The 17,291-nt window shown below is 38.3% G+C and overlaps 1 pseudogene across 1 annotated transcript; it reads right to left on the reverse strand.

Annotated features, from left to right (window-relative positions):
* Positions 1-4,159: 4,159 nt before the first annotated feature.
* On the reverse strand, positions 4,160-9,120 carry LOC308395751 (cornifelin homolog B-like; annotated as a pseudogene). The gene is made up of 4 exons: positions 9,044-9,120; positions 6,237-6,335; positions 5,009-5,154; positions 4,160-4,249 (listed from the first exon to the last, which is right to left on the reverse strand). The product of its transcript is annotated as a cornifelin homolog B-like (transcript).
* Positions 9,121-17,291: the final 8,171 nt, after the last annotated feature.

Raw genomic sequence — 17,291 nt, forward strand, 5'->3', positions numbered from 1 at the left:
CAGCAGGTCTAAGAGTACTTACACTGACATTTGAAAGCCAAATGGACTGGTACCTATATATTGCTTTTCTACTCTGAGTACTTAGTGTTTCTTTACTACATAAACACATCCAAACACTGCTTTTTACTGTTCCATAGCACCTTGTCCCACATTCACACTCACACTCTGATGGACACACCTAGGGCAACCTGAGGCTTAGTAAGTGCACCGATGATACTTCAACGTGTAATACGACTGCTAATAATAATAATCATAATAATAGTAACATGTAGATTGGAGAAGAACCAACCCTGCATATTAATGCATTCTTATGGACTGAATACTACACCATCAACCAAAAAATGTAAATGTCCAAGAGATGATGTAGTATTTTATAAACTGGTCACTACCTCAGGTTTTTCTCTTGACATTTCAGGAGTCAAATTCTTCTGGGAAAGGAAACAAGATGACTTAGCTCAAATGTATTTTTATCTGTATTTTTACCACAATTTATTTCACTTATTTACTGTTATGGCTGGAGGGATGTCTGCTTTTTTAAATGGAGCTGCTGGATATTTACATGAAGATGAGGAAATTTGTGTTTGGTTGATTATTTCTTTGCCGTAAAAATGCTTCCTGGGAATAAATCTTGCTGTTATAAATATTGCTGTTAGTTCCCCTTAAACAGTGTCACATTTGTAAGGATATTTATTGAAGATGATTAAAGTCTGAAGAAACAAGACAGTTGTTGTCAGTTTAATTAAATTAACAAGATGCCATTTTTAGCTGCTAACGAGCTAGCTTGGGTCTTTAGTTGATTTCACAGGCAGTGTCGTGCTGTCAAAGCTGGTTTTTTATGTTTTTGGCCCAGACAGTAAAGTACATAACTAGTGTATGTCCTGCATGGGTTGCACGGGTATCACAATGAATTAGAAGGTGAGACCAAAACTCAATAAAACTAACGAAATCTCAGGTAGTTGCAATCTGTTGCACGGTGTAACCGTGTAAGTATAAACTCAGAATAGGTCACCATGTTCGATTTTTACTCACAGCTCCAGGAATGAGTACACACAGCGCACACATCTGGTGTAAAGCTAGTGAAACGTGAGGACCAAGTCATCACATTTGTAGATTTTACATGTAAGTGATTAAAGAAGAAGCTCAACACAACAGTTAGTTTCTATTCTCAGGTATGGAAGGACAAGGCAGCTGATGTCTTGGCAGAAGATAACCGTATCTGAAGTATTGTCAGGTTCTTTATGAGAGAAGACAACATAAACTCAAAGTACACGTTTCTTAAAATTTATTAGACAGTTAAAGGTGAGAGTTACTAACAGCACCGTGTCTCTTACTTCATTTAGCAAACCTAAACGAACAAAGAGCACAACACCCAGGCAGTAAACAGTTCTATTATGCATTATAATAGAACTGCACTTGGTTTATCTTTCGCCCTTTATGGCACAAACTTCTCTCTGTAATAAGAAGACCACTCTTCACCACTTCACCATGGCAACTGTCTCCTGTCCTCCGGTCAGGCCTTTATAGATCAAGAGAGATGTAAAAATGTAGAGGGAGAACTCCCAAACAAAAAAAATAGTTTTCGTCTAGTTTTGAGCGAATCAAAACGAACGTAAATCATATCATTAAAGGTTAACTGCGATGAAAGCACATGTGTCAGTGAAGACCTCTCTGTCTGCTGCTTCTACCATGGCATCATGAATGGTTCATTTATCAGAGAAGACCATTTTGTTTTTGCCTCTCTGTGAACCGTCACCAAAACAATAATAAAAGGAGCAATGCATTACTGCAGTAAAAAATATTATGGTCACTTGTATCTGCTTACATACTTTAGAAGTTTTTTATGTGAAGTAAGGCAGGTGTTGTAGTGAGGTACTGGATGTGTATAAATAGTCCTGTCTAGGGATGGGAATTGCGCACCAGTAGATCATTTCCTTGGAATTGTTAGTCTGCCTGCCTATCCTCCTTATCAGTTCCACTTGGACTTGCTCTACAAAAAATCTAAAATTGTATTCTGTTTTATTATTTATGTTTCTTTTGAGTTTGAGTTTTTGAAAAGAGGATCTTAAGACGCTGAGAAAAACAAAAAAAGAGAAACCAAACCTCAAAAAGGGAACTGTTCTGAATCTCTAAAAAATGTTTGATCCCAAATGCCTGTTTGAAATGTACTAACTTGTTCAGAATTCATAACAACAAAATACCACAAAAATGTAAGGAATAATTATCAAAGAGGGTAAAAGCTCAATAAACTTGTCTATAGTAACCTGAATGTTTCTAATACACAATATGATGAGAAACTGTCTGTTGTAACATCTGTGTAACATGCACATCGGCAACATGAAAATGAGGAAGCAAGAAATCTGCAAACTGCGTACATGGCATGACTTACGAAATTTGTACTTGGAATCAGGCAGATGATGCTGGCCAAGAAATCACATGCTTTAAACCCTGAAATACCTCCTAATATTTACTTATAAATACAGTAACCCCCCTAACCCTGCAGATGCCCCATGGCTCATCCGGTTGCCTAACTCAGAACTCAGATGACACTTCAGTATTCAGAATCAACACATTTTGTACTTTTCTGCTTATTCACTACATCGAACAAAATATGTATGTTTGTTACATCGAATAAAATATATCTTTGCTCCTACAAAGATTAGCTTCAGCAAATTCAAATACAGTTATACTTGTTGTTGAATTCTGTGTTATATTTCTATCGACACTTCCTCAGTGGAGGTTAGCCTCTGACATCTCATAACAATGGTCAGTTAGGCTCTGGTGTTTAAATGATGCTAGTCCTAACTACTAGCATGCTAGTTAGTACTAAGGGACCCAAAGTGTGCCAAAAAAAATATCACCAGCATCTTCACACCATCACCAGCCTGAACTGTTGATACAATGGAGCATGGATCCATATTTTCATAATGTTTACAGCAAACTCTGAACCTAACATCTGAATGTTTTGGCAGAAATCGAGACTCGTCACACCAGAATATCAAATTGTAGCCTCAGTTTCATATTGTTCAGCTGACACTCAGTATGCCTCATGTGAAAGGTTAAGCATTGTTTTACAGTTTGGGAATTTTAGGTCCCATTTTGGGTCTGTAAAAATCTGGATACCCAATAACTTCTTGAACTCTTCATATTTTCGCCTTGGACACAACTTTGTGTAAATGAAGTGAATAGAACAGTTTGTAGTATTTAGTAATTAAATAAGGTAGGCAAAAATAAGAGTGTTTACCTTTCAGTGTTTACCTTTACTAAGGCAGTCAAGGCTTCGTTGTTGTGTACATGCATGATCTGGTCAAAAAATATGAATCTCAGATTTGTTGTTTAGCCATGAGTTCTGTGATGTAGAGGCATTAAGGGGGCATGTAGTGGCCGATAAGTACTATTGCAGCGATTCTTCGCTACACATTTTCACCCAGGAAGCAAGAGTAAACAAAGATCAGGTATCGAATGGGACTACATCTACAGTGTCAGTGTACTGGTCCACCGTTTGCTTACATCAGTGTAGCAAGAAGAGAGGCCTCAGGCAACTGGAAGCAACGATATGCTGCAAAGCTTTAGGCACATCAGAATAAGAAGAACCCAATCTCAAAGATTTACTAGACAAAGAACTCAAATGTTTATGATTTCGGGTACTCTTGGTTTCATTGCTAGATATTTTTATTTATTTTGCATGGCGCACTTTTATTTTTCTAACAAATTTTCTAAGGGAAAAATAATATAAGGTGATAAAGTACCGTTACAGAAGCAGTGGATTTTCTTTCAAATGTTTTAGGTCAAATAAATCTAAATGAAGTAGTAATGCTCTAATACAGCAGCATTATATGATGCAATGTTATAATGAATTAAGCACAACAGAAAAACACAGTTTCAGCCCGACAGGTTCCACTATTACAAACAATTACTTCATCTGCATATATTAGTGAATACGACTAGTTTATATCTGAACACTAGGACAATTAATCTCACACATGATGTTGTATAAAATTACAGGATTTTATTGGCCTGAAAAAGTCAAATAGGATTCGACACATTAATATGACAACAAATTTAAAGCATTTTTCTTCAGCAGTGACATAGGCCCTCAACACACAGCCGAAATGTTTGCATCCACAGACGTGCTGGCAGCAGTCGAGGTGGCGGGCTGCTATTACTGCCTGATCTTCAGCTCACGATGCATCTGGCACCAAACGCACGGGTAACACCAGCACACTTTACAGCAGTCATCACAGAACGAGCCCTGCAGGATGGAGGAGAAGAAGCAGAAAGAGAGGATGAAGCAGCAGGAGTTACGGGGTCTCTGCAGTATTTCAGCTTCCTCACCTTACAATATAAAGCACTTTCAGGCCACTGCTGTTGTGATTTGGCGCTATATAAAAACAAATATTATTGTGCTGTCGTGGTTGCCACTGTGTAGGTACGGCACTGATTATTCTGAACTCAAACCAACATGAATAGTAACAGAAACATGCAGAGGAGGTTTTCCTGTGATTTCCAGACAGTAAATTTCACATCACAACATTCAACATTCATCTGTTTTTACTAACAATAAAGACGTAAATGAATGACGGCAGTCTCTTTCTCCTTATCTGCTAAAAGCTCCACTATATTCACTAACTATCAGCTTTTTGATGCTGGCAGGAACCTGCTACAGCTAACTGTTACAACAGGCTGGCGTCAGCACTGAGAGTAACATGTCCTTTAAAAATGCTGTGTGGAGCTGGTAACCAAATATCTGAGAGTTGCAGCCACATGTGCAGGTTCCTTCCCACATTTTATGCAATGAAGTTCATTTTAGAACCACATCTGAAATACACACATTCAATAATAAAGACCAATCTCAGGACTTTTACTATATTCTGAAAATATCATAACTTATTACTCCAAGCAGAAACCTCCAGGACTTTTAGGAAGTCTTAAAACTGCACCTCCTCCAGTGACCTCATCTATCTTTTAAATGTAGTTTGTAACAGTGTCCTCCATCTGAAAGCAGTCTTACAACAATGTTGTGGCGCTCTCTGATGGACCCACGGAGTAAGCAGGACACCACACCACAAACATCCAGCAGTGGCAGTGCGCAGCACCATCCATGTTTACTGGCTGCATCACACTGCATGCAGGGGAAACACCAAAAGCCACAGCAACCTTTGACGAGAAACACGTACAGAGTTATTATATATAAAATGTCCACGTTTCATATATAATAACTATGTTTTAAATCACAATGCAAACAACATAGATTTTTACTATTTCAATCTGTTTTATAAAGACATGGAGAGTTCATTGTTTAGCACTTCTCCTTCTCCGTGCTGTCAGTTTGTCTGTTTGTTGCCCATCTTCCTCTTCTCATGTCTACATCATGTTTTGCATGGCTCATTGTACATTATGAAAGTTTCAGTGGCTATTTCTTCATATTTTGACTGCATGCTTTTGTTCCAGTTTCCAGTCAGTCAAATTGTCCTTTAATGCTCCTCTGTGAGAGTACCAAGGAAGCAGGGCAGCATTTCTTCTTTTGCTTGTCTACCTGCAGAAACACCTCCACCACAGCATTTATGTGTGTGGCATTATGAATGTTAACGCTAGTAGATTTTACAAGAAGTTTTCTAATGTCTCATGAATGTGATCACATCAAATGAAAAATCTTGTATCTTTTGTTTTATTGTCTTTGATTTTAAAAAGTCACTTTGGGGGAAAAAAATTGATATGTTGTTTAAATCTTTTAATGTTCTTTTTTTTTTCAAACATTTTACCTGATTGTAAAAAAGGAAAGAAGATCTTAAAACATACATACAGAGATATAATAATCCATTAAAAAAAACATGTTGAAGAGCACAGTTACGTATGTCCCTGTGTGACACTGTGACATGAAGGTCTCCACTGAGTTTGATCCACTTTAAATTTTGCACTGGTGTACCATTGTGATGTTTTTGGCATCCTCCAGGGGGAGCTATTTCAGATTTCCCCGAGTGAAACCACAAAGAGACCAGATTAGGTCAGTTTTAACATTTAAATTCCTGTTCCCATTAAAGCAACTTAAACTTTGTTGCTCTATAATACTACTACCTGGACATTCTGGTGAGATAGTCTCAATGCTTTTAGAAATTCTTGAATATTTGCTGACTTTAGACTCTCTGCTAAATGATTGCAAAGAAGGCCTGAAGCAAAGTCTAAGGAGACGGTTGATGCACTAATCGCTGCTGTTTGCAGAAATAGGTCGGTTGACTTACAGGTCTCCATATCAACACAACATTCACAAAGGCTGGTGGTCCACTGCCCAGCACTGGCAGTTGTCATCACCTGGGTGGGCTGCTGTCGGACAGCCATGGCTGGAGGAGATAAATCACAAATACAGATACAGATAACAGGATCTTTAGCTTCATGTAAAGCACTATGAAGACCTCAGACCAGAGGCACATTTTATTTATGTGCAATACAGACAAAAAAGTTCACTGTGCAAGAAACTACTAAGAATGTACATATATATATATTATATATATATATATATATATATATATATATATATATATATATATATATATATATATATATATATATATATATATATATACATACATATAAAGGCCATGCATGTGTTCTTTGCATCTTTAAAACTGGTGTCTGATAAAGTCTATGTGGTGTTTATAACCTTATAATAACTGAATGAGCTGCCAGTGAAATACAGATGTTAGTATGTGTTTTATACTTTAAGAGTATAACTGAACAATAGATACGTCACTATGCAGAACTTAATGGCCGCATGAGCATTTTGAGAAAGCTGTGACTGTGATTTTGCAGTATATAAATAAAACTAAATTGAAGTTTTTGACTATTTAAAAATGCATTTTGCAGTAATAAAACCTGCTGTAATTGTGCACGTAGGTCTGAACTTTGATGCCAAAATTCAAATTCATGGCCGATCACTTCAGAAATAGGCAGAGCAGGTGAAGTAACTTCAGGCCTCTCCACAAGATGGCGTGGAGAGGCCTGATGTGACTTGCTTAAAAACACAACTCAGGCAAACTGAAAGCAGCATTTTGAAAATGATACAGCATTTTGAGGAAGCCAGAAATGTAAAATGCTATATCAAAATTATATAACATATTAAATACCAGAAGAACACTGTTTCAAACACAGAAAGTAAAACAGATGTAAGCTGTCACTTCTACGGTGATGGATATTTTTATTTAGCATCCAGCCTAAGTGACATGCATCATTAAGTCCGCTTATTTTGTTACTGCAGTTGAAGTATAATAATAATAATATTAATAATGTATCCATCATTGCAGCTGCACGTCTTCCTGATAACACTTATACCAAAGTGTCATGAGTTCAAAGATTACTGACTCTTTTAAGCTGCTCGTTAGTATAAAATATCTGTCCTACCTTTTCTGCAGATCTCTGAGCTCTGTGCGGGAACAACTTAGTATCTAACTACAAATCAGGGAGTGAAAGAGGAATTGAAGCCTTTGAGCCTTTAATTTGAGCCTGAACAGAAACACATGGAAGACCAAAGTCAGGGGTTAAAAGTGGGACTGCGTGTTTTTGTTGTTTGTTTTGTTTTGTTTTTGCCACCACAAAGGAATGACGGCTGGTATCTGTAAGTTGCAGTATTTAAGCATCTAGCTAACCCTACTGAGGAGGAGCGAGGATAAAGGGAGTGACGTTTTTTAAGTGTCAGGTACATAGTGGCTGTGGTTTCATGCTCAGAGTGAAGTCACGTCAACTGAGATTCAGCAGAGATTCTTTTGAATTTTAGCTGAAGTTCCTTGAATTCATTCAATGAATTCCACCTTCATACCATGTAGAAAAAAGATGGCATAAACAGTTTACTGGCAGTGTAGAGGATGGAAATCAGCCAGGACAACTCATGAAACATCTGCTCACATCAGGTATAATTCAGGTGTTTACATCCTCAAAGAGCAGCAGGTCAGCTGATCACAGCCTGCAAATCTACTCGAGCTCTCAGTACAAATTAATGTGAGTTATGATTTTTTTTTCCCCACACTGATCGATTAAAACCAGTTTTCCCCACCTGCTAAATCCACCAAACCCCTGACTGTACACATTTTTCTGTTCAGAGGCAAAGTCCTCTAAACTGGAGGCAACAGAAAATACAAATATATTTTTAATTTTCCTTCATCCCCTTTATCAGATTCAAGCTGAGAAGATTAGAATAAAAAAAATAGACTAAAGTTTTTATTCCTATCTACTGATATTATTTATCATTATGTTGATAAAGCACAAAGTTCAGTTAGCTTTTCACCAAAAAATAGAAACATCCTCCAAAGAGCTACTCTTTACAGTACTTCAACTTCTACTGGAGTATTTTTTTAACAGTAGTATTTGTACTTCTATTTAAGTACACAATGTAAGACCGAGTCCTTCGAAGGCCGTGAAGACCGGACGTGCGACTGTTTAATTGAACGGTCCTGTTGTCTAGCAACGAAAACAGTAGCAGCTATGTCCTTGGTGGATGACTGATATAGAGAATTTGGAAAGTCCTAGCCATTTTGCTGTGACTTAATCGGCCTGAAATTGCAGCCTTCAAAGGATACAACCCCTGAATTTGGACACCGCCATGGTCCTCCAGTCCCTTTGCCTTTTCACAATTTTGTTTTCGAGCTACTACAAGTAGCAGCCGTGTTCACAAAACTGGATCTCCGTGACGCCTATCACCTGGTTCTGATACGAGAGGGGGGGACAGTGGAAAGATTTAACACCCATCAGGGCCACTTCGAGTACTTGGTCAAGCCCTTTAGCATCACCAATTCCCCAACCGTGGCCCAAGCCTTTTTGTCCCATATCCCATATCCTACTCGGTGAGACGCATCATGGATGTCAGACATTGTGGGAGGGCTCTTCAGTATCTGGTGCACTGAGAGGTGTATGTCCAGTAGAGCATTCCTGGATCCCTCAGTCGGTAGTTCTGGATAAGACCATGCTCTGGGACTTCTATCATAGTCATCCACATAAACCCGGAGGGTCCCCGGGAGGCTCCTGTTAAGGCGGGGTTACTGTGTATGTGTTCACTTACCTTGCAAGGCCAGGATCCTCCTGGGATGTCCACCCTCTCCCTGAGGCACCTGAAGCAATCAAGCACCTGTGAATCATCTGGCAATCAGCAGACTACTATTTAAGCTGAGACCTGACCTTCAGTCTTCACTTGAGTGTGGTCTGACTGCAGTAGTATTCGCCTCGCTTGTCTGTAAGTCTCATTCCCTGTTATCATGACAAAGATTTCCAATGTATCCTTTCCTCTGTTTAAGACGGCCCACCCTGTGAGCCCCTGTGAGAGAGTGTTTTGCATAGTGGAGAGAGGAGTCTTTTTTTGGAAAACGCTAAAGATCAGAAAAACAAAATTGCTGCCTAAGAACTGCTGAAAGACTTATAATAGCACAATGTTCCCCTCACTGTAAGTAAACTAACTAAACTTGCACTTCTGAGTCCTGCGTTTGAGTCTGTTCAGTCAAACCTTGACACAGATGACCATATTCTGATTTAATAATTAATTGTTCAATAAAATATTCAACTGAATTATTTTACAAACTACCGTTTGCCATCTTTTTATAGTTTAGACTACTATTAAGGCTATTTACATACACTCCATGTTCTAGTGCAGGGGTGGGCATTTCCAGGCCCTGAGGGCCGGTGTCCTGCAGGTTTTAGATCTCACCTTGGGTCAATACACCGGAATCACATGATTAGTTCGTTACCAGGCCTCTGGAGAACTGCAGGAGCTAATTTAGCCATTTAAATCAGCTGTGTTGGTTCAAGGACACATCTAAAACCTGCAGGGACACTGGAGTTGCCGACCCCTGTTCTAGTGTGTTAATTTTTCAATATCTGTGGCGTTTTGGCTTTGTTTGTTTTTTACATTTCAAAATAGATGATTTAAAAAGACGTCCAGTTTAATAGCTTACTGCATCTTTTTCACTTCCTGTTAATTGTTGCATCGGGGAAAAATATTTTTATTTCACATACTAAACCAATATTTTAAAAAAAAAAACACAGAACATCGGCCTGGGAACTGAAAACAGAAAGTGCGATTTGGGAAAGCAAACGATTTCATTTCTGCTGAGAAACACACAGCAAAAGGAAAACTATAAATAAGGAATAATTATCAGAAGCTTTGTGATAATGTAAGCAAATGTTTCTGTGAGCTCTTCTATCCAACGTGAAGCTTATGGAAACCCATACACCAAAAAACCCAATAACTCTAAAATCTGTGAAATTTATATAACAATAATGGAAAGGGAACACAAAGAGGCATACACTAACGTGAAAACGCTGTAAAAGGAAGTTTGACAATACGCTCTTGCCCACATAGCCACATTAAATGTCACCAAGTTTTAACAACAGTCCTTGTCATGTTTCCAAAGGAGTCCGGTGACACACAAACAGGTAGGCCTGCAAAAAAATCTCACTTTAATTCTTTCACATAATTTAAGTTTCATTCCCTGACTATACTGACACGCGTTTAGATCTTGCAGTGATAAATAAGTTTTAAATGAAACTTTTCTTTGGTGAGCTGGTCCTTCAACAAATCTTTTCTTTTGCTACGTAACTGAGAAATAGAGACGACTGGCGGAGGAATATCATGTGGCTCTCTTTGTGTCTTCGTATGTTTGATTTCTTTCCAGGCATAATGCCAGACAGCAACAGGTCACAACACATCTGCCGGCCTTGGGCAGTAATATTAAGTAAGAGAGTAATTTGAAACATTTTTGCACATCTGCAGCTGCTGCATGGTGTCATTTATGACTAAAAGTATCACTGCCTTCCTTCAGATTGTACCTTGGTGATTTTCGATATCATATTCATTGCTCAAGGGGTAGTTGGTAAGTGAGAGATGAATCTACTGATGTTTGAATTTAATTTATATGCTGGAAACAAAGTTTGAAAAATCAAATAATCAAAGGTGTTTAATAAAGACACTCATCTTTATTCTTGTGCCCTGTAGGATTGGTGTACAGCACCGACTGTCCGAGGCAGCCCTTCATCCCCGTCTATATGTGTTTTTTCATACTCGTACCCATCTTGTTGGCACTGAGCTGGTGCTACAACTGTTGCAACATCGTTCTGTGCTCTGTGGCCATCATCTTCTATGTTTGCTGGTTCATCACAGGTGAGCTTTGAGAGCTGAATCCAGTTTCTTAACAGCAAAAGTCAGCTGATTTTAGAAATATTACAGACAGCCTGCACAAGCAAAGCAGATTTTATTTTGTTTTTTTTGTTTATTTCCCAACCAAGTTAGAGGAGTAGCAAAACAAAAGAGCAAAAGAGTAGCTGATGTTGCAAATCTAAAATAAAAACTAGAGCTAATAATACGATTGTTAAGGAACCATCTATCAGTGCATGTGGGGGAAAATAAGATTAACCTCCTGAGAGCCAGAAAAACATATTTTGAGATTTAGATTTTTGAAGGTAATGTAAGTATTGTGTTTGAAAGAAACATGTTCCATCATTTTTTATTTTTTTTTTATAATTATTTATTTGTTCCTTATCATCTTTAGACGTGTGATGCATCAGGTCTTGTTTGATCACAGAAGGGTGTAACGTAACGATATATTGCAGCACACCAGCCTGTTAAATCACTGATCTTTCCGTGGTCTTATAGACCGAGGCAGCCTTGTTGCATTCTGTTTAAAAGAGTTTAGGCTTTCTAGAGAGCCTAATCTTCAAGAATCTGCTTAAACCAGTAAATTCATATCTTAGGTAGCCTGAGGTAGCAATGCTGTGACCACATATATGCTGAAGAATGGTTTCAGTTTTAATGATACCTTCAGAAATGAGCGCCTCCCTCTGGTTTGTGTGCTCTGAATTTTTATTTCCTAAAACCTGGTTGTCTGTTTTCTGTGAGATGTAATCAGAGGACCATATGTTTGTGGCGGCTGTGTTGTTTTCATGTTTCGTGTTATGTAAATAAAAATAAAAAAAAAATTGAAGGTAATTTCAGTACAGTTGAAACTGAACTGATAAAGACAGTTTCTGCAATAGAATCATGACAGCTGTGGCCATGAAATGTGGAAGCTGCAAAGTCCATGTGCTCTGTTAGCACAACCCGCACAAATGTGGTATCAACAGAAAGTCCTGAATGTCCCCATGATAGTACAGTAGTACTCATATTGATTGCATGAATGGATACGTGACAGAGGTTTTAGACTCGTGTCTCTGACAAAGAATAAAAATTAATTGTTGAGTCTTATATTATCGTTTCCCTTTGTTTACTGGAAGTGTAAGACATGCTTATTCAAAAGAAATTTAAAGAGGAGCTATTTCCTTATTTTATTTCAAGTACGTGAAAACTTCAGCTCTGCACAGATCCGTTGACTGACATTTAATAACTGGTTCACTGATTTAAAAGTTAAAATAGATCATTCACAACAGAGAAATAAAGAGGGGTTTTCAGCCCCTCTCATGGGGCCAGACATGGATTTGTGCAGCTTTAAACACCAAAGCAAAAAATAATGAGTTAGCACATTTGAGAAGCTGTTAATGTTGTGGAGCAAATTGATTTTTTCGTGGCATGAGAATTAATGCATTACAGCACTATTTTCTTAGTGAGCAAGCACCTTTGAGTCTCTTTTGTTTAATATTTCTCCAGGTAATGTGATGATCTACTCCATTTACGAACCGAACTACAATAAAAACACAACAAAAGCCGATCCATACTGCAACAAGACGCTCTACCTGTTTGCATTTTGGAGCACCAACCTGACCTACATCCTGTTAGGTGTGCTCCTCTTGTCCTATTGCTGTCGTAAGCAACGAGAGGCTGATGATGATAACACTCGGAGTCTGCTGCGTGGATGAAAAGAAAACTAATAAATAAAAAATGAAGCTTTGAACATGTTGGAATTTGGCTTTGATATGTGTCTTATATATGTTTAGAGCTTTTAATAACACAACACACTTTTTTCTTTTCAGAGAAATGTCACAATTTACAGGTAAAATACAAAGTTTAGTGGAAAATGTTTAATCTTTTTTTTATTATTATTATTTTCACGGAAGATTTCTGTTATCTAAACATTTGACTGGATGTTTTTAATAATATATATAATGTTAGGCAAAATAATGAACAAGAATATTTAAAATAGCTCAAAACAGAATATTTATTGGATAGAGCTGTTTAGTCAGAGGGTAAATTGGTTGTGTATCAAAATGCTTGTTTACTTTCTGAATGTTCATGTGCAAAAGTCTTTAGCCACCCATCGTTTCTTCATATTTGGCTTCCAAGCAACCAGAGTTTTTTTTTGTTTTTGTTTTTTAAAGTGGTCTTGAGCAGTGGAGTCGTGGCCAAATGCTGCTTCAGTTTTTATGATGGCAATTTGCATATACACTCGAATGTTATGAAGAGTGATTAGATGAATTGCAAAATTCATCTCTGTCATGAAAATGAACTTAATCCCAAAAAACCCACTTCCACTGCATTTCATCGCTGGCATAAAAGTAGACCGCTTCAATAATCTTCTCGGTAGCACAGGAAAGAAGGTTGATGAGCACAAGGCTAGAGATCATGTCATGCTGATTGAGTTGGAATAGCACACTGGATGTGTTAAAAGGGGATTCTTGAAATCATTCTTCTTATTCATCATTGCGTTGCATAAAAAGGGTTTGACAGGCAAGGAGGTTGTTGCAACTGAGATTTCACCTAAATTAACCTTTTGTCGGATCATCAAGAACTTTTAGGAAACAGGTTTAATTGTTGTGAAAAAGGCTTCAGGTCACCCAAGAAAGTCCAGCAAGCACCAGGATCGTCAGCTATGGGATCAGTGCCACCAGTGCAGCGGCGGCTCAGGAGTGGCAGCAGGCAGGTGAGAGTGCATCTGCACACATCTCAACATTATTGAAGCAGTGTGAGATCAGTTTGACAGAGAACAGAACAGAAGGCAGAAACATCCAAAGAAGAGCTTTGACTGTCCTTCAAGATGTCTGGAGATCTATTCCTGAAGATTTCTTACAGAAATGACAAGAAAGTTTGTCATATTTGTGATTAAGGATTAAACGCAGTCACAGCAAATATGGACTTCCAAGCTTGTTAGTAACTGTAGAAACACTTTTTTCTTTATATACTGCATTTCCATCATATGTCTGTGAAGGTTCTCAGTCATCCAGGTCATCGTAGTCAAAGGAGTTTGCAAAGAAAAGCGTCTGGACTCGTGTAAGTTACTTGAAGATGTTTCACCTCTCATCCGAGAAGCTTCTTCAGTTCTAAGGTCAAATGGTGGAGAGTCCCAGATATAAACCTAGTGGGAGTAACCCCCCACAGAGGGACAAAAGGACCCCCTGATGATCCTCTAATCGCCTGAGCCAAGGTGTGAAACTGGGTGTGGGTCCCAATCAGGGTCCCAATCAGTTTACGACACCAGAGTTGGTGTCGTAAACCCCCGCCTCTGTTCAAAGATGGTCGCTCACAGTGGACATAGATGGCTTCTTTCACTCCTCTTTCAAACCATCCAGAGGAGTGAAAGAAGCCATCTATGTCCACTGTGAGCGACCATCTTTGAACAGAGGCGGGGGTTTACGACACCAACTCTCTGCCATCTATAATCCAGTTTTGAGATCCCTTCCCAGACGCCTTAACGCCCACTCACGTCCTGGGCCATCTGACCTCAGAAATTCGCATGATAAGGTGGGGCCAGGTTTCACAATGAACTCACCCGAAACTCTGGCTGATTGGGACCCACACCCAGTTTCACACCTTGGCTCAGGCGATTAGAGGATCATCAGGGGGTCCTTTTGTCCCTCTGTGGGGGGAAACTCCCACTAGGTTTATATCTGGGACTCTCCACCATTTGACCTTAGAACTGAAGAAGCTTCTCGGATGAGAGGTGAAACGTCTTCAAGCAACTTAAAGAAGTCCAGACGCTTTTCTTTGCAAGCTCCTTTGACCATTTCCATCATATGATTGTACAGTTAAAAATCACTCCACCTATTTCCAAAATATAAAGAAATCAGGGGTTGCTCTAAGTTTTTGCACAGTATTGCACAGTATTGTATTCTAAAGAAATCCCTCTGAAACAGTGTTCATTTAGAAGTTTCCAATCCATGGTGGGTTTGTTCTGTTTCATAATGAGAAAATAATATTGTGGAAAAAAGCCTACTGTATTTTTTATTTTTTGTCCAGTACATTTTTACACTGAAACATGGATCAGCACAACCACGTCAGACTGAGAACTGAAAACAGGAATTATGCATTTTGAAGAAACTCAAATCTCATGCGGCTAAAACAAACACAAAAACACCTCAGAGAAGAGTCATTAAAAATGAGAGGAAAACAAAAACAGGCTTTTCGTTTTATAAAGTTCAGGCTGTTTCACATGTGCCCAGGGAAAGTTACCAGAGAAGGTGCAGAAGCTGAATAAACTTGTTTAATGTAAATGTTTTCTGTATATATCATGACGGGAAGCTTAAGGAGGCTGTCCATCATAACTGTAGCTTTTTCACTTCCACTCCTGAATCACCTAAAATGCTTTCAGTTTTTTAGACCTGCGTACTTTATCTCAGAAAATCCCAGCACTTCATCCTCTTTTTGCAAATATGAGAATAAAGAAGCAAAAAGACGTACAAAAATGAGTTGTGAAATTGTTTTTCAAAGATGTTGACAGAAAATATACCCTAAAATACCTCATAATCCAATCTTAATAACAAAATATATTACACAGTAAGACAGCTAGTGTGGAAGCCCAATTTAAAAAAAAAAAAACCACTGTGACAATCTCTGAAGATGGGGGATGTGAAATGGTTGTAATTCTTAACTAAATCCTACAAAGTTTTTGTGAAACCCCTTAAAGCTAAAAATCTGTACTTCAGTCAAATATTGATTGTTTGATGGTGTACAGAGGCAAAACTACAAAAATGGTGTCCTAAACATTATGGATGGCACTGTATCTCAGGTTTTCCTACTTTGATCACCAGTTTATTAGGTAGACATGTTCAACTTTTCATTAATACAAATATGCAATCGTTCGATCACTTCAGCCACTCTGTGCATTTCAGCATGTTGTCGTGGTCAAGCTGATCTACAGAATTTCAAATCTGGCATCAGAATGGAGAAGAAAAGTAATTTAAGGGACTTTGAATGCTTTTTACTGCTAAATGGGCTGGTGTCACAGTCTGGCACAGGCAGAGTGTATAGAGTGACGAAGAGGACCCAAAATGCAGACACAAATGGACGTGGAATAAAACTTGAATGTTAACATAAAGCGAGCCGTTTATTAAGGCAGGTAAAATATTACAAAACAAAACTGATGAATATGAAGCTAAACGATAATCTAAACTGTGGAAACTAAAGATAAACTTAAAAAAAATCAAAACATGAAACCCGACATGGACACAAAGGTACCTGGACCCTGGAAACATAGCACAAAGGACAACAGACGACCTGACAATGAGCAAAAAGAAACACACAGACTAAATACACACAAGGGTGATTAGGGGAAGTGGAAACACATGGGGAAACTGCTAACACTAAGCTGACATTACGACATGAAGGAAGCAAAGCTGACTACACTGACACAGGACACAGACCTTCAAAATAAAACAGGAAACATGAGACGCAGACATGGCAATACGAACTTGACAACATAAGACATGAAACACATAAAGGGTGAGGGAAACTTAAATTTAGGGGTAGAAAAACACAAAGGGAATCTGATAAACAAATGAACTTAGCTAACCTAAAAAACTTAAACATAAACATCAATATAAATAAACTAAAACTTAAAACGCTGGGTCAACAGACCCATTAACGTGACAACTGGTCTGAGTCTTTTTTTTTTCTTTTTTTTTTAAAATGCTCATCTACTGAGATTTTCACACATCTCTATGGTCAGATGGACAGAAAATATCCTGTGAGCAGCAGTTTTCTAGGTGAAAATGACTCGTTTATGCCAGGAGAATGCCTTCCTTTGAGCTGATAGGAAGGCAGAAGTAATTCAAACAACCGCTTGTTAACAACCACGCTATGTAGAAGAGCATCTCTGAACACACGACATGTCAAACCTTGAAGCAGTGGAAGCAAAAATTAAGGCTACAAAATTGAATTGTCAAATGGTCTAATGTGTCGCGATTTCTGCTGCAACATTTGGAAGATATGTTCAAAATTTGACATAAACAAGATGAAAGCACTGATACACCCTGCCTTATATTAACAGTTAATGTTAGTGGTTGTGGTTTAATGATGTGGGGGATATTGGCACAATTTGGGTCACTTAGTACTAATGAGCATCATTTAAAAGCCACAGCCTACCTGAGTGTTGTTGCTGATCATGTCCCTTTAT

This window comes from Rhamphochromis sp. 'chilingali', assembly GCF_963969265.1.
Source record: "Rhamphochromis sp. 'chilingali' genome assembly, chromosome: 1".
Taxonomy (NCBI): Eukaryota; Metazoa; Chordata; class Actinopteri; order Cichliformes; family Cichlidae; genus Rhamphochromis; species Rhamphochromis sp. 'chilingali'.